General features: G+C 45.3%; 1 protein-coding gene across 6 annotated transcripts in view; it reads left to right on the plus strand.

Annotated features, from left to right (window-relative positions):
* Window positions 1-26,922, plus strand: part of GNG7 (G protein subunit gamma 7) — a 70,278-nt gene that overhangs the window by 6,609 nt on the left and 36,747 nt on the right. For 3 of the 6 annotated variants that reach the window (XR_013958460.1, XM_080634014.1, XM_080634015.1), the window contains exons 2-3: window positions 8,391-8,454; window positions 15,609-15,687. The exons of 1 other annotated variant lie outside the window; for it this stretch is intronic. The gene's annotated coding sequence lies outside the window, so the exon portion shown is untranslated. Of the gene's footprint in view, window positions 1-8,390; window positions 8,455-11,296; window positions 11,378-15,608; window positions 15,688-26,922 lie in introns of all 6 variants that reach the window. 2 more of the 6 variants (XM_080634016.1, XM_080634017.1) reach the window with 2 other exon arrangements.

The raw sequence follows: 26,922 nt of genomic DNA on the forward strand, positions 1-26,922 counted from the left end.
GTACAGAGATTTAGTATTGTGGTTGCTTGGTTTGTGGTTTGCTTTTCTTTCCCCTCACAAACAGGACCTGGAGATGTTTTCAGGTGAATGTGTAAGAAAAGCTCTCAAAAAGGAATGCAAACCTAACCTCTCATCATGTCTTTCAATTGGAAACCTCATGCTGCCTTGCCTACAGGTGGTTTCCAGAACATGGGACCTGTAAGTGCTGTCAGTTTGGGTCAGGTGTGTTTTATTTGAGGTGGGACTGTGCAGCATGCCCAACCAACCAGTCAGCAGTGTGAATACACATAGCTTTTTCTCTCTGAAGTTTCTCCTTGCAGCCTTACTGAGTGAAGTTTGGCTCCTAGCACTCCAGCATCCATCTAAAGAGCTGCTTCAGGCTGCACTGTGCGTTTCCTGCTCATTTGAATGCATTCTTGTTTCCTGGTGCTCTGGTGCTGGCTGTGTTGGGAACCAAGCTATAGAAAGTGTATCCCCAGGAAGAGATGTGAGAACAACGGGTGTGTTCCTCTTAATTCCATTTTGGTGAGTCAGCAGACTAGACAAAGCATAAATCCCACCCTGTGCTCTGAAGGGGCTTCCTGGGAAAGGTAACAAAAGCCCATCTTTCCTGCTGGTTTCCACTGCAGAGGTACAATGCCAAATTCATTTGTCAGTTGCTCAAGTATATGGTGCTATGGTCCCTGGTAGAAAACCATCAGGTTTAGAGCAATTGTTTTAAAGACTGATACAGTAGTGCCTGTGAGATGTAGCAGATACACTTTGTAAAGATACCATCAGAAATATATGCAGCCTTTTTAACACTGGGCGCTGGGGTGAAAGAAAGGGCTTCACTTTTGTTAGTATAGCTATAAGAGGAGCTGTAGCAAGTGACAGCAGTAGCTCTGTGCTCCCAGCATACCAATGCAGATGGAACTGGTTGCTTGCCAGGTATTAGTCATGGGGCACACCTACTTTGGAAGAGTAGCCTGTGGGTTTAGAGGAGTAATTATTTTCTAGCAGCCCTGTGGGGCACAAGCAATTGAGCTTATGGAGGACAAGGAAGGGCTTGCTCCAGGATGTTACTTAAAAAACTGTGTGCGTATGAACAGCAGCTGGTGACGACTTGACTGGAATTTAATTTGTCCAGGCATTGTTCATTACAGGCATCGTGGAAGACACAAGCTTCTGAAGGCTGAAACAATTGCTGGACTGATACATCTTTTGTGGCTAATTGCAGTGGAAGCTGGATCACCAGAGCTGCAGTGGGCAGCCTTTCAACTTGGGCAGGGAAGAAGCTGAGCTGCTCTCATTTCAGGCCTTCTGGTAGACTGGCCAGCTTAGCCCTTCATGTTGCAGAGCTCTTGTAGCAATTAGAGGCTCTCTGTGTCAGGGACCTTGGGGTGAGCGACCAAGAACCTCTCCAGCTGAACTGCAGTGCTCTTGTGGGTCAATATTAAGCTTAAAGAAGTCAGTGCTTCTGACTGATCACAGAATTCTTCTTCTCTGATTGCTAATTAGATGGGTAACATTCTTCGCCTTATTATCCCACCCTCAGCTCTTCTTTCCGGGGATTTAGGTTGACGGTTTCTAGAATGCAGTTAACTCTTCAATTTCTGGAGTGGTTTAAGAACAGCCTGCTCTTTTGGTGTGTGCTTGTGAAAAGTGTTTGCGGTACATATGTGTGAAAGCCAAAACTATATGCTCTAGATCTAACGTTTCTGTTAGAAGTACATATGATATTGACTCAATGTTACATCTCATTTTCCTGTTTCTTTTGGTTTATGGATATTTCTGGAGGCAAGTCCAGCACAGAGTGCCTGTAGCTGTGACTTCTGGAGGACTGTATTGTCAATCTGTTTGTCAGAAGGCAGGGTTCTTGTCAGAGTAGAGGGAACAGCAGCTTTCCTACTTGCTGGTGAAGAATATCTTTGTGATAGCCCAGGTAAGACTATTTTACCCAGTCCAGCAGGGCAGTGACTTTAATAGTCTCAGCAGCTGCATGGGTTATGTATAAGAAAGCCTGTTAATGCAGGTCAGCCCTGTCTTTGGTGGAGAAGGTTCTTCACTCTCTTGCAAAACTTCTTAAACAGCCATGATTATTTTTTTTTAATAGTTTTTTAAGTGTGGAAAATACTGTTCTTGTGTTATCTGGAAATAGTTCTCACCTTTGGAATAATCTTGTGCAGCAGCACTGGAGAGGCATAGTGCTCAAAATAGCAGCAGCTGCCATAAGCCAGGATGGAGCAGAGTCGAGTGAGTTGTGTTGTCAGTCGTGGGAACATAAATCCCATTCCACCTGCAGATGAGCATCCCCAAAATAGAAGAGGGTTGTCAACTACCAGAGGAGATGTATTGTGTGCATCTCTTTGGTGCACTGTTACTGCGCTCCCTTTGTGCTGCATGAAGACGAGGAGAATTAAAGAGTTGCTGTGGTTTAGCTGTAGCTCGAGAGAGTAACCACTTCCTACTCTCTTCAGTAAATAACAGCTGGGAGAGGTTGTTTGGCTAGTAACTGTGCACACTGTTATGTTGTAAGGGAAATACAGTCTGTCTGCAAGCAAACCACCCTGCTTAAAAAGTGTGCTGCTCCCTCATTTTTCCTGTAGTTTGAGAAGCCAGAGAGTCTCTGCTGCAGCTGTTTTAAGAGCTTCCTGAATCTGCTGGCTTTCTGCATTGAACCATTTCTCCTTGATTTAATCATGTAATCCCTGAAACTCCTGTCCCCTGCATAAATAAAGCCTTTCTCCTTTATATTCCCATGTGCACACTGCTGTGCTATGCTGTAATTATGGGTTCAAATTCCTGCAGGGACTCATTGTATCAAGCTAACCCAAGTGCTAGCCTCTGGATCGGGTTTGGGCTGTCAAGAGTTGTGTGGCTGGCTTCTTTTAAGCAGTTGTCCAAATGCTGTTTGAATTTTTAATGCATACAAGGTAAAAATTAATCAAATGCAGGATTTTTAAATTACTGCCAAAGGGCTCTGTGTTGGCTCTGGGTTTCTCTCCACCTTTCTCTTGTTGGCTTGTAAATTCCCATTCCTTCAATCTCAATGAGGGACCTGCTGGCTTAACCTGTAGCTTTTATGCTGATTGAAAATGAAATGTAATGGCTGGGTGGGAAGATGAATGGTTTTGGACTCTTTTCACTTAATCCTGTAAGAGTATTTGAGAGGCTTTTGTCCACATCTTCTGTATTGCTTTGCTTAATGTTCTTCCACTTGCTAGCAGGCTGCAGCTGACCTGGAGTAGTTCCTCTTGCAGGTGTTGGAAGCACTGGGCATTAGTAAATTGTAGAATTCTGAAAACTCTTTAATTTCACACAGTAAACACTTTATCCTGGGGCCTTTAGGTGGAATTTGAGTGAAATTGTCGAAGTAAAAGGCCATTTTCACTTGCAGTGTTTAATTTTGTCTAAGAAAAAGAAAAGATGATGCAAGTTGACAGTGCTCTTGCTTCCTGTACCTTCCTTCCAGGATAATGTTGTTGTTAATTCTAATTTAAAAGGTTGTTGTGGAAGTAGTTGTTGGAGTAGAACGTTAAGGAGCAGGTGAGCCCATTACATGATGTAATACTTGTCCCTCATGCCTGCATGCGTTTCTGCTCATTTCCTACAGGCTAACAGAGTTTGCTGGCAGGCTTGTTGCCAAGTGCTCTTTGCAAGGTTTTGCAAGCTGTACAAATGTGCTGGAAAAGAACAGATTTGTAAGTGAGAGCTCATCAATCTGTGACCTCTTCCACCCTTGCACCCAGAGCTGGCAAGTACCTCTCCGTGAATTTGCTTGCATGACCAGGTTTACATAAGATTCAGCTCTACTCCATTTCTATAAATATTATTACTCTGCTTTCCTGGTTTATGTGACACCAAAACAGATTTTATTAGGGGTGGGCTTTCTGTAGCATTTGAAGGCTGCTTCAGTTTTCTCCCAGTAGTGGTTGCTGCTAAGACCTTACAGGGTTTGTTCATAGAATCATAAAATAGTTAGTGTTGGAAAGGACCTTCCTATTCATGCATGAACTATTTGTTCATGCAGTTCAGACTTCATTAGCTGGTCTGAGTGAGGATAACTGTGTTACTGCACACCGATGCTAAGAGGAGGGTTGAAATGGCATTGCCCCAAGTCAGCCTGGCTCTGGGATGCTGTAGATTCCTGCTGTCATCTTCAGTATGACATGAACCACACTTGATGTTTTGGCAATGGAAGGAGCTTTGGTGTTGGTCTGTTGTGCAGGATGCAGGTTCATCAGATGGTCTTCGTTTATCCCAGTGGCTGAGTAACCATTTGCTTTGTGACACACTCAGCAGGCTCATAGGGACACTATAGATCTGTATGGTTTTGGCTTTGTGTTGTGACTGTTGGTGAAGGGGGTGATGTTCCTTGTGGGTGCAAAGGGAGAGCAGTAGTGATGCTCTGTCTTGGGGACAACAGGCTTCAAGAGCTTCTCAGGTCTCTGCAGATTTTGAGGACCATCGACATGATTATAATGAAGCAGTTGAGCTTTTTCTTTCCAACACCACATTAGTAGGGAAACAAACTATAGTTGCTTAAGAAGCCTTTGAGAGCTTTTGATACAAGATACTGAAGAAGTGTGGTTTGGATACCCCTATTTAAATACATTGTTTGAAAAAAGGCCTATTTCTGTGATGCTTTCAAGCACAGCTCTGCCTTGCATTATGTGAGTAGTTTATACATAAATACAGGGGTCAGTGATGAAGAACAAATGGTAACAGGCTCTGTTAGAACCCAGTGAATGTACTTTTGGGTTGGTGCTGCTGTCTGGTAACCCTAAGTAATTCAGTATTTCAGTGTGCAGCTGCGTGTTGAAAGCGTTGGGGTTTGTTGTTCTCTGCTTCGCTCAGCTGGGCAGGGGTAGTGCTGTGCTGTGTCACAGGGGCTTTGTCCTTGTGTTCATGGAATGACAACGAGCCCTGCGTGGCCAGCAGGAGATGGAGGATGTTCCTGCTGGAGGCATCTTCTGGCAGAGAGCAGCACAGGGCCCGGGGTTATTGTGGGATGGGCAGAGCAAGGTTTTGTCTTCGGGAAGTGAAGACAAATAGGTTTGCTGATGTGCTGCTGCCTTTTTCATAGAGCTTTGGACTCTTTTTTTGCACTTGTTTAGAGCCCATCTTTGAACATCAGCTCTGTTTTAACAGGTTTTGGGTTTGTTTGTTAAGTGATAAAGGTACTCAATGGGAAGGGTTTAGCGAGGATGATGCAGATGGCACTTCTGATGCGGGCTTTCTCCTTGCTCATCCATGGAGTTTTACATACCTCTGGTAGTGAAGAAAACAATTCATATCAATTTCAAAGGGCCTTGCTTAGTTCTCTTTCCCATGTTACCAGTCTCCAGCTGCAGCAACCTCCCCTGTGCTTGCTTACAGCCACAGCTTTGGAGATTTTGTGGGGACAGGGCTTAGGTGGACATCCCTCCTGGACAGAGGTGCATGGAGGAGAGGGCCTGGGAGCCTTGTGCCTGCTTTGCAGCTGAGGGGTTTTGCTCTCAGCAGTCGTCTCCAGGTTTTAGTCAAGGGAGTGGGGTTGATTCAGAAGGGAATAAATGCCTCTCTGTTCCAGTTTGTGGTAGATACTGATGCTTCATGGGCTGGGCTGGAGTGAGTCTGAGTGGGTGTTTTGATCCAGCAAATTTCATGGAAGGGTGACAGGACTTGATGTTGTACATGTTGTCTGATAGAATCATAGAATGGTTTGGGTTGGAAAGAACCTTAAGATCATCCAGTTCCAGCCCCCTGCCATGGACAGGATTACCTCACACTAGACCGTGTCTCCCAAGGCTCTGTCCAGCCTGGCCTTGAACACTACCAGGGATGGAGCATTCACTACTTCCTGGGCACCCTGTGCCAGTGCCTCAGCACCCTCGCAGTAAAGAACTTCTTCCTTAGATCCAACCTGATAGCAGCCCCCATGTTCGTGTGGCAGCCACATCAGAGCTATCACAGCTGATGATGCTCTCAGGCTGCAGGTAGGAGATAGGTGCTGCTGTATGTGCTGTCATTGTGCTTAGTGCCTGCCTGTCCCCATCCTGGTGTGTGTAACATGGGACATGTAGCTTCTCTTCTATGGGGTCAATGTGCTGCAGAGGCAGTGGATGGTTAATGCACCTCCATTTCCATCTCGGGCTCTTAAGGTACTTCCACGCCTGCTGCTTTATCAGGGAATAGGGTCCTACAGGTGCAAGTTGGGCTTGGTTTGCCCTCACGGCCTTACCAGGCAAGTAATGGGTTGACACATTTGAGGTTTGCACTTTTCAGACCACGTAACTCTGCAGTATTTCTGGCAAGCAACCTCCCAACACTGCTGCTGCTTCTCATCTTTAATGGCAGCAGCAGCTTAAAATGCCCTCATGCATATGAGCATATCTGATCTTCTGCCTTCAGCACACTGCAGCAGATGCTCTTGCTGTTTGGCTGAGAGAGGTTTAAAGAACGAATAGATTATTACTTCTAATTTCTGTTGTTTCCTGCAAAGCTGTCCCTTCTGCAGGGAAACAGAGTAGAGCCATAACATGAACAAGCAGACATCCTGCGCTTCCTGGTGACTGTAATGACTCCACTGACATGAAATGCATCATTGCATTAGTCTCTCTGTAGCTGACTTTTATCTAGGGTGGTTTTTACTGTTAATGATTAGATATTAAACAGTTCCCTCTAGGAACAAGCTAGGCAGCTACTTGTCCTCGTAGAGCTTGCAGCATCTGTTTTGGTGCTGTTGCTATGAAAACAGGCTGGGCACCAGCAGCAGCCCTTTTACTGCCCTGTGGCCCTCGCAGCACCAGCTGTAGTTACCTGATTGCTTTTATCATGACTTTAAGGAAACCCAAGCTTTACCTAAAATAATAATGTTCATATTCTCTACTCCCTGTGTGCTTTCTTCTAATTCACACCAGCACATTTAATGGGTGTTTCTCTTCTAATAGCTAGAGAGGGTCAAGTCTTAGAGGGCTGTCTGTAGCTCTCTGTTTGCTGGGGGTTGGTTGGCTGTTGGAAATGCTGAGGTTGACTGCCTGTCACCATGAATTAAATACTAAAGTCAGTTTGGAGCTTCAGACATCATGCAGTGAAACAGAAATGCAACTAGGATATTTATCCTTAAGTCAGTGACAAATCTTGCCTGGTGTTGGTGGAGCCAGGGTTTTATCTGAGGTGTTTTCAAAGGTATAAATCAAACATGAAGGTTCCTGAAGAAAGGTTTATTATTAAATCACAGCTCTGTAGCTGGGTCCTGGGCACATGCCTATGCCAAGTTCTGGTTTTTATATTGTCTTATGTTGATGTCTTATACTTGTTGGCCTGAGTGTGTGAGGGTAGCATTATGGATGTAGCTGCAATGAGGACATGGGAGAAAGCACTGGGATCTTTGCACAGTTACTTGTGTGTCCTTTCATCATCCCTTATGCCCTGCTGGGTGGTATCTGCGGGGCCAGAGCTCCTTAGGTCCAGATCGGTAAACCCATACCTAAGATATCCTTGGTTTCCTTCTGGTTTTTGCATGATGGGTCCAAATTCTTCATTTTCTTTTGCTGATTTCATTATCTGCCGCTTGACAAAGGAAGATAATGCAGCAGTTTTCTGAAGCTAAACAGTGGTTCTGAATGACTGTATTTCTATCTCCCCTGTAACTTTCCTTACTTTAGGTGTGTGGGCTTTTTAATTTGATCATTGTGAGGAGGAATAGAAAAATGAAATGCTGCAGATCTGCCTTCCTCTTGCCTTTCTTTAGTTAAATCCTTGTCATTCTTTTTCTCTTTGACTCCCATGAGTTGCTCAGGCTATTTTTCTCTGGTTTCTTTTGTTGTAGGTTCTATATCGCAGTCTTACATCTTTAGAAATATATAATGCACATATGAGACTGCTTCCATGCCTTCTCAGCAGCATTGTTGTCAGCCTATGACAAATACCATGTGATTGATGGCTGACTAAGCATTCTGATTATTTCTTCATTCTCTGTGTGCCTAATGATACTTTTCTCTTGTTCTAGGGAGGCATAAGTGGATGGCATATCTTGTGCTGATGGAGCCATCTTCAGACTCAGATCTGAAATGCACAGAGTGCACATAGGTGCTCTGCCTCTGCGGCCAGAGTCAGCCTTAAAGCTTGGCTGACCATCAGCTGCTGATCACTGAATCCATGGGACATGTCCTTCATACTTGGTGACTTGAAATAGTTCTGTAACAGCCAAGTCCAGCCTGATTTCAAGCAGGGCAAAAATAACACCAGTGTCTGGCAGGATAAAAAGGATCTTTGTAGCCATATGGCTACTGTGTCTGCCTTCATAAACCCCAAAAGATGTGAAGTGCTTCAGCTGGTTGGATGAAGGGCTGATGTCCAGAGTAGTGGGCATTCCCTGCAGGAATGTTTTAATTGCTGAAAACTTTCTCCATTTCCTTTTTTAGGAGAGCTGTCCTCTTTTCATCTGCCTTTGTGCTGAAGAAGGTGGTGTGAACACTCTCTGACCAGGTATGTTTATGCAGCAGTACACCATCAAGGCATCCAAGTCATTGCTCCTCCCTCACAGTTAATTTTCCCTATCATTGTATCCTTGACTCCCCAAACCAGGGATATCTTATGAGGTGAGCAGTGTGGATATGGTAGCAGCATGCTCAGAGTCCACTTAGAGGCAGTTTGACCAAGATAGGGTGTTAAATGTCTAAAATTGCCCCAAGGTCACACAGAAAGCTCACGTGTAGCTGTTGCCTGTAAGCTGAAATGATTTTCCTGAATTATGTTCTTTTTTGTAATGACTGTTACCATATCACATTTTTACTGCTCTTTAGATGTTACAGTAGTCTCCAGGCTAGACACAGTTGTGCTGTGCATTATCTGCTATACAGTTCCAGGTGAAAAGACTAAAGTTTTGATAGGGTGATATAAAGGTACCTACAAAGTTATTAGTCAAAACTGACCTACCTTAAGAGTAGCTCTTCCAAAAGGCATTTACACATCCTTCCTCAAAGCGCTGTATCAGGCAGGGGAGTGTTACCAGAGTTGCTTGTTGCCTCTGACTTGCCTCTTGGGCAGAAAGGTGTTTTAGAGATGCCAGGAGCACAGTGATCTTCAGTGCCCTTCCATGAGGTTGGCTTTGGAGTCTCCAAGAGAGGGCAGTGTGTCCTTGGAGCTGGACCCCACATCATCAGCTGCCAGGCATGTGCTGCTTCCACTGTCATCTGAGCAACAGCCTGAGTCTCAAGAATGCTGAGAGAACACAAGTCCTTAAACCCATATGAAATGAGTAATTGACTGGCAGACTTGTTAGCAAATGCATTAGGAGCTGTACATCACCATGTGACTGTTGGCCCTTTCCCTAAAACTGTGGCAGGGATACGGCAGTGCTTCCTCCTGCCTCACTTTCTGAACAGAAGTGTCCCCTGTCTGTCCCAGTTGCGTCATTCTGCTCTACTTTTTGCACTTGGTGTCTCCTCCAAGAGGGGGAAGGATGTTCGTGGGATCAGCGCAGAGCTTTGCTGTGAGTCACAGTCAACTGAAGGCATAATTTAAAACATAAGGAATTGGGGAGGAAAAAAAACCCAGCAACAAAAGGAAAACTAACATGTTACATGGTAATATTTTGCCTCAGGGCATCAAACAGGAAATGCTTATGCCAGTCTCCATCTCCAAAGCAAATCTTTGTTCACTAAAGAGGCAGATATTTATTGAAGTATGGAAGCATGCATCTCTCCACAGCCCGGTGCGTTTTTTTTCCTTTCTAAGCTGTTCCTGCAGCAGGGCCTATGAATGAGTTGTCACTGCTGTTTGCCTTCAGTTTTCAGGACCTGTTTGTGAACCCTTTCATTTCATTCAGTTCTGCGTGGTGAATAACTCAGTTCTCTGCTGCCGGTCAGGACTCTCACAGCACCTATCTGTTAGTTAGGAAGTGGTTTTTAATACTGGCAATTGTTGCCCAGTTCACAAAGTTAGGGGAAGGCACCTTTATTGGTGACTTATATCTTGCAGAAATGATGCTGCCCTGGCCTAGTAATCAGTGATACATCAAGAACATCCCATTTCCCAGGGTTTATTAAGGAGTTCAGGTTTATAACTAATTGACAGTACAAAGGTGCTTGATAGTCCTTGGAAGACAGGGTGCTTTGTATAAGAGGAAAGCACATTGAAATAACCTCAAAAGTTGCTTTGAGAGAAAAAGGTATCCCAAGAGGAGCAACCACGTTAAAAATTATTAACCTTGCTTCTAAATCCTTCCTTGACACAGTTTTCTCTTCTTCTCACTTTCTGTAATGGCAGAATGAGGTGAAATTTGCCCATCTGGTAGGAAAAGGGTCGGATCCCCTCCCTGGGGGGTGCTGTATTGCTAGCTTGGATTTGAAGTTAGCAGCCTGTAGATGTTTAGTATTTGTTTTGCTGGAACAGTTCCTGAATTGTCAATGAACGCAGCTATAGTTTATGCCATTCGGCTGCTTGTCATAATATTTAAAAGCAAATGCCTGTGCACTTTTATAATGGCACTTGAAGAATGATAAACCACAGCATCCCATCTGTGTTTCGCTTTGGTATTTACAGGGTAATGAATTCTCCCTTGCTGCTTCAGCTGGATACGCTTTCACCTCCTCTTCCTGTTTCAAGCAGTTGTTCAGTTGGTGTACATTTTAAAATGCCTCCAATTTTTAGGAGGTTCTCAGTGACAGAAAAGAACTCTTACTGCTTTTTTTGCCTGGCAGAGGCATTGAGCTAATCTACTCATGTTAAATGTAAGCATCTCTAGAGGAAAGAAGTGTGTTGTCACTGATTTGATCTGGTAGAAGAGCTGGTGACATTTGCTAAAACTGGAAGATTTCTTTTTTTACAGAAATAAACTTTCCCTATAAACACGTTTTTTTTCTGCAGACATACAGAATTTTTTTGTTACTATTCTTAATCTGTCCTCTAAAAGGAGGAAAAGGTGATCTTTTTTCAGATAAAACTAAGTTCTGGAGTCCAGAAACCTATCTAATGGATCTCCTAGCAAAAGAAGGCTGTTGCTACAGCATGTTCTTGTTCCATTACTGTTTGTGCATTTTAGAACTGAATTTTCCAAACAGTTTCAGGAAACTGGCATCCCATAAGTAAAGTGTTTAAATATAGCTCAGTTACTGCTGAAATAAGTCAGTTATTTCCATGGACTGCTGCCCTGAGTGTAGTGCTCTAAAACCTTGGAAGTGTTTAGTGATATAGTGCAAAGCGGAGTCATAACCCCAGCTGTTTACTGAGGAATTGAGCATGTCCTGGTTCTTTAAAGAATGAACTCTTGCAAATGGAATGCTCCTGTCTGCCAGGTTTATTTTCAACTTTTTCCTCTTTTGCTTAGGGGAAAGCCAAAGCCTGAGTAGGAATGCAAGACTGTAGTAGCTGACCTTCTCAATACCCCATCTTGCTGCAGAGTGGCAGGGTAGGTAAATCCAGTGCTTGAGCACCACACTGTGCTGCTCTGTGCTCCTTTTCCTTAGATCACTGAGCCTTTAAGGCATTTTCGTATTCATTTCAGTTATGAATTACTTGTTTGTACAGGGCTGTGTGGTCTTGAGTTGCACCTTCCCACGTGGGAACCCACTCGTGCATAGATTCCTGTGCATGAAGCTGGGTGGGGTGCTGAGCTGCTTGGGATGTTTGCAAGCATCCTAGCAATGCTCTGCTCTGAGACCCCAAAGGAGCTGAGCTTCACAGGAGCAGCTGCTGGTCAAGCTTTGCTTTTGGAGGGACTTTAAAGTGACAAGTGTACTCTCATAGGTCCTGTCAAATCACTTCTGCAGCTTTTGAGCTTGAAGCATAGATCCCTTGAGGTGTGAAGCACTGCAGGACATAGGGAAGGCTGTTTCTGCTTGCCTCTCCTCTAACTCTTCCCTTTTTAGGACTTAAAAACTATTCCAGAGCAAGGTGCCACAACTTCCTAGCAACTTCACAACTAGTGATTTGCCTCCAAAAGCAAATGTGCACTGGCTGTGGTAGCTGTTCCTTAGCAAAAACTCCCTGCTGTGTGCTGGAAAACAGCAGGAGCTCTGTAGGCAAGGAAAGAACCTGCTCATCCCTTGGAGGGAATAATGCGAGAAAGTTAAACTTCACAAGCTCTCCCTTTACCAGGGATGTTTTGTATTGGTTGTCCAGATACAATTGTTTGATACTGATTTACTATTTATGGGTACATATTTTTAGAGACATGACAAAGTCTACTTCTGGGCCAAGATCTTTTGCCTATTATTGGAGTACTAAGCAGCAGAATTAAACTCAGCAGCGGAGTTGGTTATGCCATTAAGGTTACTTAATTTTGAGTATGATCTGAGCAACTTCACCTTTAGTAATGCATTTCTCAGCCTTTAACTTCACTACATGTCAGCACTGGGGGAACCTGAATTCCTGGTGCGGATCTGCACCTACTTGCCTGCAGTGAGATGTGCCATGCTGTCCAGCAGGTCATTATCTCAGAATTGCAGCACTGCTCTGAATCACAGTCTCGTGCTGATAAATCTCAGTGGTAGTTTGTTATCTGTCAGCCAGTAATGCTTTCATTTGGGCCTGTGGTACAACATGGAACAGTTCCTTGATTAGGGATCCATCAGGCATCTTAAAAGGAGTCTTTTGCTGGTTTACAGGTTGTTTCCATGAGCTGTTCTGCATTCCCTAATGGTGCTGAGTTCAGAGCATCCCCTGGGTTAGGGTGGCTAGAGCTCCAGATCAGCCCCATTGCTGAGTTGTCCGCAGCAGGCTTTTAGCAGAGCAGGGCTCCTTTCTGGAATAGGAATCTTGAGGCTCTTCTGCACAGATAGCATGCTGACAGGCTCTGTTTTTAAAACCCCAAGTGAGTTTGTCAGGAACATTGCATGTCAGCCTTCATTTGCAAAGGTGGTAGGGTTTGATGGCTTGTTCACCATATGAATGCAGCACCTTTGAGTTTACACTTTTTCATGTATTGAAGCATTCATTAAAAATCATAAAGACTAGTAGCACAATAGGATCATAGAATGGTTTGGTTTGGAAGGGACCTTAAAGCTCATCCAGTTCCAACCCCCTGCCACAGACAGGGACACCTTCCACTAGAGCAGCTGGCTCTAAGCCCTGTCCAACCTGGCCTGGAACACTGCCAGGGATCATCAGTCATTCGCTGCAGAAGGATAAGTCTTTGCATCTTGTATTTCTAAACTCTCTCCAACCTTTTCATTAATCACAGTTGGAATAGTTGATAGCTCCGTGATCTGCCAGATCTTGGAGTGTCCAAGGGAAGTATAGCAAGCTTTTCCTGCTGGTGAGCTGGAAGATCCTGGTGGAAAGAATTCCATAGACACTGCCTCCCATATTGTTCCTGGCACCGCAGGTTTTCTGGTGGGCTGGAATGGATGATCTGGTTTCCTTCGAGCCTTGCCCTGACTTTGAGGGAATGTTGGCAGCTGCAGGCTCCAGCCCTGGGAGATGCTTTGCATAACCAACTGTTGCTGCTTCCAGTTAGTTTGGAAAGGAATTTCCCTCCTTGCTGCCCACTCCCTCTTCAAGGTATCTCTTGAAATGCTGGTACTTGCGTTGCCAGCCATGTGCATGTTAGCAGAGCAGGCTTGAGAAGGGGGTTCTGGCCCACACTGTCAATAGGGCACAGGTCATGAACATCCAACTGTGACGAAGTTGGGTTGCTTTTTCCCCCAAAACCTGCTGTTGTGACAGATTTCCATGATGATTTCCATGTTTCTGATGAGAATGGTAGAGCCACTCCATTCAAGCCACTCCATTCAAGCCAGGTCTTGAATGACGACTCAGGTTCTCTGTTCAGGCTCTGTTGCCAGCAAGTGCTGGTGTGCAATATCCTCCTGGAGGAAACTGCAGCCTGCTTATCAACTGTGTAGGAAATGGTTCAAGTGGGAGATAGGGGAGTGTCTGCTGTGAGCATGGCTGTCCATGCAGGGAGAGGTTTGTGCTAGGTAAGTGAATGCTGTAATTAACATAGACCTCATAGACCTCCTAGCAGCCTTCCAGTATCTGAAGGGGGGCTATAAGGATGCTGGGGAGGGACTCTTCATTAGGGACTGTAGTGATAGGACAAGGGGTAATGAGTTCAAACTTAAACAGGGGAAGTTTAGATTGGATATAAGGAGGAAGTTCTTTACTGTGAGGGTGGTGAGGCACTGGAATGGGTTGCCCAAGGGAGGTTGTGAATGCTCCACCCCTGGCGGTGTGCAAGGCCAGGTTGGACAGAGCCTTGGGTGACATGGTTTAGTGTGAGGTGTCCCTGCCCGTGACAGGGGGGTTGGAACTGGATGATCTTAAGGTCCTTTCCAACCGTAACTACTCTATGATTCTATGATTCTAACATACAGGGGAGCAAGCTGACTTACTGAGGACCTTTTGCCAGCTGGGAAGTGCCTGATGAATGGCAGCAGGAGCATGTCCAGTCAGGTTACTTCCTTGGCTCTAACAGGCTTGGTTTTGATGTCAGTAAACGGGAGGCTGTGTGGTCACGCTCTGCTCGGTCACACTGCTGAATATCGTGTTCTTTACCTCTGTGCTGGGAGAATTGTAGAAGGAAAGAGGGGGCAGAGTTTATCCCAGCACACTGAGGTCAAGCTTGTTTTCCCTCTTTGAGCAAGACCAGACCAGCCCCCGGAGTCAGATTCTGCAAGCCTATAAACAAAAGGCTTGTTTCTGCCGAAAGCCAAAGATGGGATTGTGATCATCCAGAAAGTTGTTGGGGGGGGGTTGGAATTAAATGATCTTAAGGTCCTTTCCAACCCTCCCTATTCTGTGATTCTCTTGCTCTGGCCTTCATGTTTATGTGGATAGCTGGCATTTGACACTCTCGTTTGGAATGTTGTGTTTGTGGGAATTGCTATTAAAAAAAAAGGAAAAGGAATATTTTAAAATTCTTGGTTTTGGCTGATTTTACTGAAATCTGCAGGAGATGGAGGTGAAAGGGGCAAGGGCAGCCATGGCCTAAACCCCAGTGGAGAGTGAATGACGTGGGTTTTGCTCCTTTAAAAAAACCCCAACTGGATTGTTTGTGTTCAGGCAGCGAGTGGAGAAAACAAAGCAGGCTTGGATTTCAGCTCACATGGATTCTTGGAATTAAACCCTAGCTCTTGCTTACAACAGCTTTGACTTCAGTGTGGTAAATTGGGCTGACCTGAGGAGGGTTGAGCAATGGCTTACTGGTAAGCAGGAAGGAGGATGTCCCACGGAGCTGGGTAACGTGGTATAGCAGAGCAGCATCTTGACATGGGGGAAAGCCAACACGAGTTGGTTTCTCTCAGGCTGTTTTTAATGCTTTCCAAAGGCCACTTTATTTGTATCTCTTGTGTTGTCTCCAAACCAGAACTTGCTGGTTGGTGTTTAGTCAGAGGACTCTACTTCTTTCTTTGCTAAAACACTGCTCTACAGCATTCCCCTGCCCCAAAATGTGCAAACAACTCTCCCTGTCCCCCATGGGGGACTTAAGCTCAACATCTCGGGTCCCACACATAAGAAGGATGTGGACCTGTTGGAGTGGGTCCAGAAAAGGCCACAAAGATGCTCTGAGGGCTGGAGCAGCTCTGCTCTGGAGAAAGGCTGAGAGATGTGTTATTCCAAATTATAACTTCATTAATAGTGAACTGTCTGTTTAGTGTATCAGTGATGGATCTCCTGAATTCCTCTTTTCTTGCCAGGAGGAATCATAACCAGGATCCCCAGCAGCAAGCACGCCCTGCGAGGCAGTAGCTGGAACTGCTTCACTGCAGTCAGGAGGTGAGCAAGAACTTTAACCTTTTGCAACCTGTGGTATCATTTCATTATTCATTTGCCTTCCTCTGATGATGAAGTTTTACCTGCTGCAGTGGAAGATGGTACAGCAGATGGTACTGCTGTGGTGGTTGTGATTTGGAGGTGCTCTTCTGATTTGACTCTTCATGCTCCTGCTGGTCTGAGACAAAGGGTGGTGATTCCTCACTACCCATATGGAGCAGTGTCATGTAACAGTAATCCACCTCGTTAACTAGGGAAGAAGATCTGTAGATTCCAAAGACGACATGTCCCTCTGAGTCAGAAGGCATGAGGTGTTCGTGGGAGCCTTTGTTCTTGCTGGGTGACAAGGGAAGCTGTGGGCTTCAACTGCTGTAGCTGGATGATGAAGTTCAGGTTCCTTTTTTATCTAGCCTTTGCTGGTAAGCATTTACCTGTAGCACACGAACAGAAGATGCTACAAGTGATGGCTTCTTCATTCCATATAGTAGTGGTTTTGCTCTGTGCTGGAATATTAAATGCTTCAAATGACTTGTCTTCTCCTTGCCCTCTAAGCAGAATGGTCAAGGGTAGAGGCAGGAGATGCAACACATGATTTAAGGTGTGTACCTCACTTGTCCTGTGCTTTGTGACCTGTCATCTTTGGCTTCATGTTCATCCCACTGAAGCTGTTGCTTTTCTGAACTGCCAGAATGATTTTTGTCCATTCTGCTGAGGACAGCTCTTGCAAATAAACTTGTATTCCATTAAAATGAAATGATTTGTTCCAATCTTCCCTATACAAATGATCAACAGTAAAGCATTGTCTGGTAGTGCTGACTAACAAAGCCTGTAATTAGTAATCTCCAGTTAATGAAGCAGCGGGGTGATTAAAGCCTCATGACTTTTCTATAGAAGAAATAAGTTAAATATTAGTTGTGTTGCTTTAAATTGTCCATGAGCTTTGTATGATCTCTGAGCGCAGGAAAAATCAGTAGCACCTTTCTGAAAGTTTTAGACTTATTTTTGTCCATTTTGTTGATATTTTCCCTGTGTGTCCCCAATATAATATTGAAGTTTGATTTAAACTGCAGTGATGGCTATAGGTGGAGTTCACCTTATGGTAGGCTTCATTGGCCTCACTGCGTAAAGGAGATGGGCCACAGTGGATGGGTAGACTTTGGTGTCCTTGAAGGGAAGTGACGGTGAGGTTAAGCGTGGCATTTGATCTGCACCAGGTTCCTTCCCTTTCACCATTTCACCAACATGTTTCCACTGCTTCCTTTTCCAAACCTTGCAGTTTTACTCCCAACCTTGTCTTCACATATGGTTTTCCTTCAGAGGTCTTGAATCTCATGTTGCCATGCAAGATGGTGTTCTGTGGCACCACGCATGACATGATGCAGTTGGGTCTAACCACATCCCATTTGTCCATCATTGTCCTGCTGGTCACCAGATGCTGACTTTTAAGTGCAGCTGCTTCTATAAAATACGTAGAAATTGTTTTAGTAGTCTTTAAAGAAATTGTTGCTGCTTGGAACAATCAATAGCTGAAGATTTCGCAGTAAAAGATGGACTGCGGTATGTGAATATTGGTATCCCCTTCCTCTGGTTGCCTCCATCTTCATTGTGTAGTACTTGACATGAGTGCTTTCCATGGAGCTTCAGAAGTGCCTTTGTGCAGCAGTAGTCCTTTTGTGAAATCCTGTCTTTTCTGTCCCATGTGTGAAATACCAGCAAGGTAAAGGAACTTACGACAAGCCCATAGCTGAGAATAGAGTAACTTGCTCCCATAGTTCTGTTGTCCTAGAGATGGATTATCTTTAGATCAAGGGTGCTGTATTTCAAAGAGGAGAAGGAGTGTTGCTTGCTTCTATTAGTGTACCCATTGGAATTGATGGGGCAGGAGGCTGAGTGCATGTTTCAGTCCTCCTCATTTTCAGGAAGTGTTTGATATCCACACTGAGCATCTGAGGGGAGGATCTGATCTGGGTCAGGCTGGTGCTGCTTTGGGCAGGAAGACAGATGACAAACGGTTGCTGTTCTGCAGCAGAAGTTGCTGCAGCAACTCCAAAGAGCTAAGATCTGTGTGACTCCAAAGCCAGTGGGTTCTGTGTGTCACAGGATGGCTTTTGGAGGTAGAAATGGTGGCTAAATATGCCTTTTGGGTATCAATTCATCTATAAGCCCAGTTCAGTTGAGTGGGGAAAAACTGCATCTGGATTAACTGCCTGCATTGAACTGATCTGAACTGCAGAGGTCTCTGTTAAGCCACTTAAGCCGGTGGAGTATTTTAAACTGGAAAGCTCTTTGTTATGCTGTGGCCCTTAATATTAAATAACGCCTATACATTTGAATAAAGGAGACTGTCATGCAACCATCGCTTTAATCGCAGCTCCAGCTAACAGTGCAGTCCAGCCAGCACAGTGGAGCGAGGCACTGGAGCACTTGGAAGAGGCAGCTTAGCCTTTGCAAGGAGGAAGATGGTTTTTCTTGCTGCTCTGAGCACTGCAGGGCAGTCCCAACCCAGAGGTGCCTACGGAATGCCCGGGGTGTCGGCAGATGGCAGCACCTTGCCCTGTGCTGGGTGTTATTTCTGGCCGGGAGATTCCTTGGTCCCCTGGATTCAACACCACAGTCTAGACTTACTGACAGACAGGATTCTTCTCCTGTTAGGTAAGCAAGATGTAGACGCCCATTATGCAAATTCCCAGCCATAGTGTCCCTCTGTAACATATTTCAAATTGTCTAAATAAGGTGCTGTTTCATACAGAAACGTGTGGCCAGGCTTTTGGGCAGCTTTCAGCCCTCTCTGCGTGATGCTTTTTTTCCCTTGGAGATGGCTGATGGGTGCATACTGAGTGCTTTTTGCCTGCTGTCCAGATGTGGAACCACAGCAGGAGGCAGGCTACATAAAGAACTAATGTTTGTCCCAGAAAAAACTTAATGGCCAGTAGCTTGTCGCTGTCACTGCAGCACTGTTCATACAAGCATCCCCATGGGTATTACTACATAAAACATAGATTCAACAGGCGTTTTTTGGTGTCTGAGCGCTGTAAATGTGCATCCCTGGGAATAGAAGGGTTAGAGGGTTATTTTTTAGCTATTTTCAGGGGAAATAACACACTCTGCCCTGTGATGTCTGCAAAACGGTAGTGTTTGGATGCTCAAGCTCATGTTGACAGCCAGGAGTAAGACTTTGCCCTTTGCAGGGCTGGGTGGGACTCTCCCTTCCTCTTGTGTGGGCTGTAATCCCATCCCTTCCTGCATGGGAAGGCTGGCTGGCCTTCAGCCTCCTCCTGCATTAAGCCCTGAAATGTGTTCTGCATGTTAAGGACTTACTGCAGCCTGCAATTACTGACTCATGATCCGATCATCTGCAGCTTCCCAGTGCATCTGTGCTCTTGGTTACTTGCATGAGTTAAAATGTCTGTCTGCTTCCAGCAGCATTATATAAACCATCTCATTTTGAAGGTGTATTTTAACATTTCTGCTTTAAGATGTGAGATAATGAGAGGGGGTGAGCATTGCCGAGTCAGTTCTTACTGGCTCTGCTTTTTGTCCTTCCTGCCCTCCCACATGCTCCACCTGGGCATGGAGTTAACCTTCAGCAGTGACAGCCCCCATGGGCTTCCCTCTCAACACGTAGCAGTAAACAGAACCTGGTTTCCTATTCTCCTGTTCCTTGGCCTGAGATAACAATTGAGGCTTTTTGGAAGAGCCCTGGCTAAGGAGCATTGGAGATCTGGGAAGGAAGCTTGCCCTGAAGTTTGGGCAAGCTGCTGCTCTGTCCTGCCTTTGCCAAATGGGCAAAGAGCCAGGATAACTAAATCAGCCTTTGAAACACTGAAACTCAAAGTAAATGGGCATGTATTCTTATGGGTCAGCCCGGAGCAGAGAAGGCTGTGTGGTGACCTCATAGCAGCCTTCCAGTATCTGAAGGGGGCCTATGAGGATGCTGGAGAGGGACTCTTCATCTGGGACTGTAGCAATAAGACGAGGGGTGATGGGTTCAAACTGAAACAGGGGAAGTTCAGGTTAGATCTAAGGCAGAAGCTCTTCCCTGTGAGGGTGCTGAGGCGCTGGCACAGGGTACCCGGAGAAGCTGTGGCTGCCCCATCCCTGGCAGTGTTCAAGGCCAGGTTGGACACAGGGGCTTGGAGCAAGCCGCTCCAGTGGAAGGGGTCCCTGCCTGTGGCAGGGGGTTGGAACTGGATGAGCTTTAAGGTCCTTTCCAGCCCCAACCATTCTGTGTTGCTTCCAGCTGCAGAGCTGAGGTTTCATTGTTTGACAGTATTGTGTACAACCTAGAGGTGCTTGGTGCTGTTGTCTGCTGGCCTGGGAGCTGACAGAGTTAGTCACAAAGGACGGAGCAAACCTGACTCTTGTTTTGGTGTGTGAGATGCTGACAGACATGCAAAGCATTACCTGTCACTGTTAAAGAAGATGGTATGGTGGCATCTGTGGTGCAGGTCAGCAGGGTTTTTCTGCCTTGTGATCCTTTTGAAGTTTAGAGCTGCCTAAGCACTTTTCTGTTGGTGTGCAATAATGCTTGCTGTGGGTTTTAAACGAAACCTTTTCTTTCCTGGTGAGATGGGAAGCTCTGGTTGAACAGTTCCTCTTCTGTCAACATGGGGAAAGGGTCTGCCTGACTGGGAAATCTGGCTGAGAAGGTACAGGGGATTTAGGTGAATAATCCAACTGCCAGTTGTTTCTAGAATTGATTTCTGACTTCCTAGTGTGAAAGCCCTTAATCTCTTCTGTGAATCTCATTGAATTTATGCCTTCCGAATGCAGAACAGAGTTGCACAGGTATATTGTCATTAAACAGGTTTAGTTGGTTTTTCTAAGTATAGATTTATGTAAAAGTGACTAAACAGCACTAACTTTTTACCTCCTTCCAGCCAGTTTCCCATCCTAGTGCAGGGTGCATGTACAGCTGCTCTCGCTGTCTGGACAGGCTTGCATTCCTCAGCCCTGAGGCCAGCATTCCTCTGCTCCTCTGCCCCAGCTCATTTGCTTAGTGTTTGTTTCAGTTTTGACTCCTAGAACTGTCTCCAGATCACTTAAGCTGCCAGACACCTTTAATAGCTGTATGTACAGCCCCCACCCTCTGGCATTTTAATATCTTGTTCATACTTACTAAAATAAAATGGATATTTGGCAAATTTCAGTCACTTGTTGCTGTCGTTCACTGGAATTAATCTGGAATCCCCAAATGCCATTTGTTAAAGGCAGTTGCAGTTTGCTTAATAGACACTGAGCCATTTCAGTTAAAAATCTGAGAGGAAAGCTGCCTTTTTGGTTTTAAGTTTTGGTGGCAGCTTGGACTGAAGAAATCTCTGCTTTGGGTTTCTCCTTCTCTGCTCCATGTACACAGGAGCTCGTGCATGAGCTGTTCCTTCCTTAGAACTCGACCCAGGGTGACTCAGTTTTATTGTCATTTGCTCCCCGCCATCCAGTGCCACAGGGAAAAATGTGTGTGCAAAAGTGTCTAGGAAGAGCCAGCTGAGCCAACAATTAGTTTGGGTGCTACGCTTTAGGTTCGGAACAGCATTGCTGCTTCTTACCTGTTGCTTTCCTCAGCTTGGTTTATTACTGGCAGCTGTATCTTTGTCTGGGGAGAAAAATCCAAACCAGCCCCAAAACATAGACAACTCATTCTATGCCTCGATGGCTTTGATGTAATTCTGACCTCAGTGCCTCCAGCCTGAGGTGGAGTTGAGCTAAGACAGTGGTGTTGGAATTCTTCATTCTTTTGAAGTCTAGACCTAAGTAACAGACTTTCTGTGTAACCATGAGGACAAGGCCAGCACTGTGCCGGCTGCAGTTATAGTAAATCATTGCTCTGGAAGAAACAGTACAGACAAATGAAGAGCAACTTTCCTTGGAAGCCTCCCATTTGAATATTGCCCTAGTCTGATTATATGTAATTGATTCTTAGCATTTGGAAGCAAACTAGCAGGTCTCTGACTGTTCATAGCCAAAGGTTGGATGAAGTCTGATTAAACTGTATTATATCATCTGTACTCGAAGCTTCTTAAACCTGAATCTCTTGGGACTCATCTTTGCATCTTCTGGTCTGGGCTTTAGTAGCTCTGAACCAAAGGGATGCTTTATTTCCACAGCAGATCTCAAATCCGTTTTGGTGTTTCTATAGGTAGTCCCCAGCTTGGGGACAGCTTTGATTCTCTACAAGATACCTGCTATGAAGGACTTGTAAAGCATCTGCAAGAGAACACAAGAAAGCCTCAATACCATGAGGACAGGCAGTTTTGTCCAAGAGATTTCCTTATAAAGTATTGCTACAGCTGCAAAGCTCTGCCAACAGGAGCGGTCCATTTCTCTCCTTTTCCTTTCCTTGTTGCAGTGAAGACTCTGCTTCTGCCAGTCACACCCAGTGCACTGTGATCGATGCAGAGCATGGAAGTGGCTGAAGATCCACAACAGATGGATTTTTGTGCCTGACTTTGGAACCGGAGATGTGGAGAGGGTCGTTCTGCAGAACAGTTGGGAAAGGCACTTCCTGCTAATTTTAATATTAGTGCAGCCAGCTCCTGGAACAAAAGGAAGTGATTGATTCCTTAGTGTGTTGAGCAGCACTTGGTGCCACTTGTCAATGGTTTCAGTGGACTAACTGGCACAGAATATTTGCTAGGATGAACGCCTTCATCCTGACCTACTGATGATGGTAGGGTTAGCTTTGGTGACACATGCTTTGGGAAGCTCCGTTCTGTAAGAAATTCTGTAAGAAATGACCAAAACTTGTCATGCTTTGACACAAGGAATAATAGGAAGTATTTTGGGGCTGTCCCTGAGAAACCTGATTCCTTTTGAAAGCAAAGCAGATTAGTTCAGAAGACAGAACTTTGGCTTTGGAGCTTCCAGGGTTTGATTTGTCTGCAGCTGAAGGAGCTGCCCCTGTTCTTGTTTGGAGGGGCAGATGACTCTGATGCGGGGCCTGGGGCTTCTATAGCATGGCTGCATGTCAGAGTAGAGTGCAAGTTGTTCATCTTTTGTAGTAAACCCTTGTGTTCAGCAAAAATGGTTTCTCAGTCCATAAACACTTTGCTGTGAACTTTGGAGATAAGCTGTAATTCAAACCTTCAGGTTTTTTGTTAGCTCCCTACTACCGATAGATGCATCTTACAGAATATTTGGTGGGGGTTTTAATGGTTTGAAGTGATCTCAGTACTTTCTGCACCAGGTGATCCATAGGGGGCTAACAGTTAACTTCTGCATTGTGCAAAGGATTTCTTTTGGTTAGCTGCTGGTTGTTGGGCAAGCACATTTACAGCTTTATCAGCATCTCCTCTGTGACAAATGCTGTTTGCTAAGGGCTCTGTTAAGATTTACAGTGGCCTTGCAGGGAAGAGATCAGTTGTTTTCCCAAGGCCAGGCTGTGGCAAAGCTGGTGTAGGAAGCTGGGCTAATCTGCAGGACTGTGGTTTGGTCTCGAGGCTCCCACTGCACACCGTGTAGCTCTGAAACAGAGGGGCAGAGTGGCTTAGAGGACCCACTTCCTAACCATAGCATGTGCTGCTGCAGAGCTAGATGTGACTGTTCTCTGAGGCAACCTGTGCTCAGAAAGTGTGCTGGGAACTCTGGAATCTTGGAAGGTGGCTGGATAAACCCAGGCTGCCCTGCTTCCTTCCTGGGGGTGCTGCTGTCATGAGTCAAGCTGCCAAGTGAATGTGTGCTCCGTCTCTAGTGCTTGTTTGTTAAGGAAGCACCTTAAATGGAACAGCAACTGCTCAAAGTCAAATTGCATTTGAAACAGGATAGGACTTAGGACTTCTGCAGCATGTGCAGAACTCCCCTGTGTGTTTAATCGGACACAGTCAGCAGTGTGCAGATGGGCAAGGGAGATTCTGAGATTGTGACAATATAATATTTATATTATAACATAAAATCTATTGTAGTATAACTGAAATAATCCCAGTTTAATATGTCAAAAAAAGATCTGGGCAATGTTGTGATTCTCTCTTTGTTCAGGTTTTAGTCTCCTAAGAGACTAAAGATGTTGTGATTGGTGTTGAGGTGTTGTGAGGTTGTTTGTAACCTGGTTTAGTGTTTTTCATCAGTTTTTTTCCTTTCCTTGTACCTCTTGACACCTTTGGTGTGAAATGTGTTTTGCTAAAATCCAGCAATCTGAACCCATCTTTTGTCAGTTTTCCATGAACTCTCTATACAGAGGAGGGACTAGAAGAGACTTCACATTAAACATCTTTGCCTCAAAAACTCAGCGCTTAGCTAGATGCCTGGGTTCAGCAGAACAGATTTGCTTTACAGACCAATACCAAAGAACCCTTTGGTATCTGTCACAATCGTGACTCGCCCCTAAAACGTTCTTTGCAGCAAACTTATCAGCAGTGTAGGTCTCCAAATACATTCCTGGCTTCTGTGCTCCTGGCTGCCCTCCAGCCATGTCACGCTGCATGGCTTTACTGAGAGGAGCCTGTTTGTGTACCTGTCTGCTTTACTGCTCAGAGTCACCTTGATGTGCTGTAGTCCCTCCACTTACACAGATAGTTGATGCCTTGGGAGCTGGGGGCCTTTATAAAGGGCCATGAAGTTTTGGCTACCCTGATGTTTGCAGCCTTTCAATGGGTATGGTCACAGACCTGTGGGAGGCCAGAAAGATGAAGAGGGTGCACCCTGGGAGTACCCAGACCATTACTCCTGTTAATTGCACCCGCTTTTCCCACTTTCTCAAAGCTGCTGAATAGTGGAAAAAGGAGAGGGGAGAAATTATGCAGGGGTTCAGGTTCAGAGGTATGTCCAAGACAACAATAAGGGCTATCTACCCTCATCTCCCATGGTTAGCTTGAATAAGCATAAGGGTGTGAGAGTGCAGTTAACACCCAAAATCTGCGTTATAGCTGGAAGGGATGTGAAACACTTGAGGTGGGTATGACTGAAGTGCTGCACTTAGTGGAGGAGTCGCTGCATGCATCACATGGGGATACACAAAGTGTATTTATTTTTGCTGGTGGTAGCTCGTCTTCCCATTGCTCTTAGATCTGATGCTTCCTTTGGTCTGTGTGTCTTGGTACGGATGGCCTTCAAATGAGTTGACGCCTCTTGTTTTCAGTAGCTTTGGGGAAATGACCTCTCCTTTCCCACAGTCATGTGCTGGATTTCACAGCAAGAACATGTTTCTTGCTGGTTGCCATTTGAGCATCACACCTGGGAAATGCATTACTGGGAAAGAATGGCTTGAAACAAGGTTCACAGGCCCAACAAGTTCAGTTTAAGTGTAGTTGATTTTGGAAAGCTCGGGCAAAAAGGGTAGTCATGGTCCCTTAAGGACCCTGAAAGGCATCAGGAGGGGAGGTGAGCTCAGAGCTCGAGTTGGGTTGGATTGAACTGCCATAGCCGGAGAATGGGAACTGCTGCTCTGTTGTCTTTGTGCCAAAACAACGCTGGGAGTCTCCCTGAGAGAAATAAAATGGCTTTGGTCCAGTATTTAATGTAGGATGGGGAAGAGCAGTGATGTGCTTACAGGCCGTTCACACGGCTGGGGCTGTGTGAATCATCTTGCACAGTTACCCAGCTTGGGAGGTCGTCTGTCTGCCTTGGCCCTCCTTGACATCTCCCTTTCCCTTCCCACGATGGGAGGGCGAGAAGATGTGGTGATCTCCGGGGAGTTTCCTGTGGTTGGGTGACTCAAGCAGTACTCAGTTGTGTTACTAATGCTTCTCATGTGTCACTAGCCTGTGTGACCTGAGCACCCAAAAACCTGCTTGTGGGTAGTGCCTGCCTGGCACATGGTGGCAACCATCCCACCTCTGGAGCCTCTGCTTCAAAGGCCAAATCCTGCTTGTCTTTAGGATGCCTGGGAATATGCCATAACAGTTTTTATGAAACTGTACCAGACCCTCAGTTTTGCTTAATGGAAGCTGAATTTAACCTGCTTGATTTTGATGGAGCCTGGTGATAGTAGTGGGTTTCCTTCCCAGTACGCAGTGTCCCTGCACCTTAGTCTAAACACCCTGTTTCTTTCAACAGCTTTTGCCTGGAGGCTGTTCCTGCATCTTTTTCATAGGTTTGAAACTTGCACTTCAACAGCTGCATTTCTGCAGCTTGATTTCTCTCTTGGTATATCCAACTGCTTTGGTTTTCCTCCCTCGAACAAACAGCAGAATTAATGTGGGTTGTAGGTGATATGCAGCCAATGGTTTCTGTCAACCCTCACCGCTTTCTTTCTGTTGCTATCAGGGCTTTCTCCAGTCTCAGATGTTCAGAAACCAATTTGGCTCCTTCATACCATTGCTCGTTCTTAATATTACACTGAAATTAATAGAGGTATAGATGCCATTGTTCTAAGTGCTTTGCCTTAATACTTCACCTGGCAATGGAAGTGGTCAGTAAAGCATAAATTTGAGTTAGAACAACAATATTTCTTAATGCTTTCAGTGATTTCTGTACCCACTATAGAATATGAGTGGTGAATAGATTACTTTGGTCCTCTGGCTGAAGTCCCATGTGAAATTCCTATTGTTAACCATCTCTGGTTTGCAGAGGCTTCCCAGAAAAGCCTGTGGAATTTCTTCACAGTCATTAGCTTACAAACCTATGTCACAAAGTTGTGTTTGTGGAAGGATTATCCACATCCAGACACTGGCATCTTGCTCCTGATTTCTCTTGCGGATTCCTCTCTGTTCCCCACCATGGTAACATGTATGGTAACATGTATGGTAACATGTATGGTAACATGTATGGTAACATGTATGGTAACATGTATGGTAACATGTATGGTAACATGTATGGTAACATGTATGGTAACATGTATGGTAACATGTATGGTAACATGTATAACCATAACCACCATGCCTCTGCCTTGCTGGTTGTCCTGCCAGTCCCACCAGCACTGTTCTCTGCACTGGAGGGCTGTTTGCAGGTCCATGTGGCAGGGAAGCCCTAGGCATCTGAAGACACTCAGATCTGTTCCCAGCAGTGGTAACTCCGGGAATTGCAAGCATGGACAGATTAATGGCAAACAGAAATGCTGTTTACATGGTTCCAGGCAGAGAGAGAGAGAGGAAAAAGAGTATTCAGAACTGCAACTGCTGCTGAAGCTTGGTTCAGCGCCAGCGCTGTCTGGATTGGTGCCTGCCTAAATCAACAGGCCATTCAGTTTGAGGGAGTTCCAGGAAAGGCCTGAGAAATACCTTTTTACTGTGGTTGTGTATTGCTCTTGCTGCCCTGATGTGGAGCCTTAAGCTCATGGTATCTGGATCTTGGGTCTGAATAGGTGTG

This window comes from Psittacula echo (genome assembly GCF_963264785.1).
Source record: "Psittacula echo genome assembly, chromosome: 24".
NCBI classification, from domain to species: Eukaryota; Metazoa; Chordata; class Aves; order Psittaciformes; family Psittacidae; genus Psittacula; species Psittacula echo.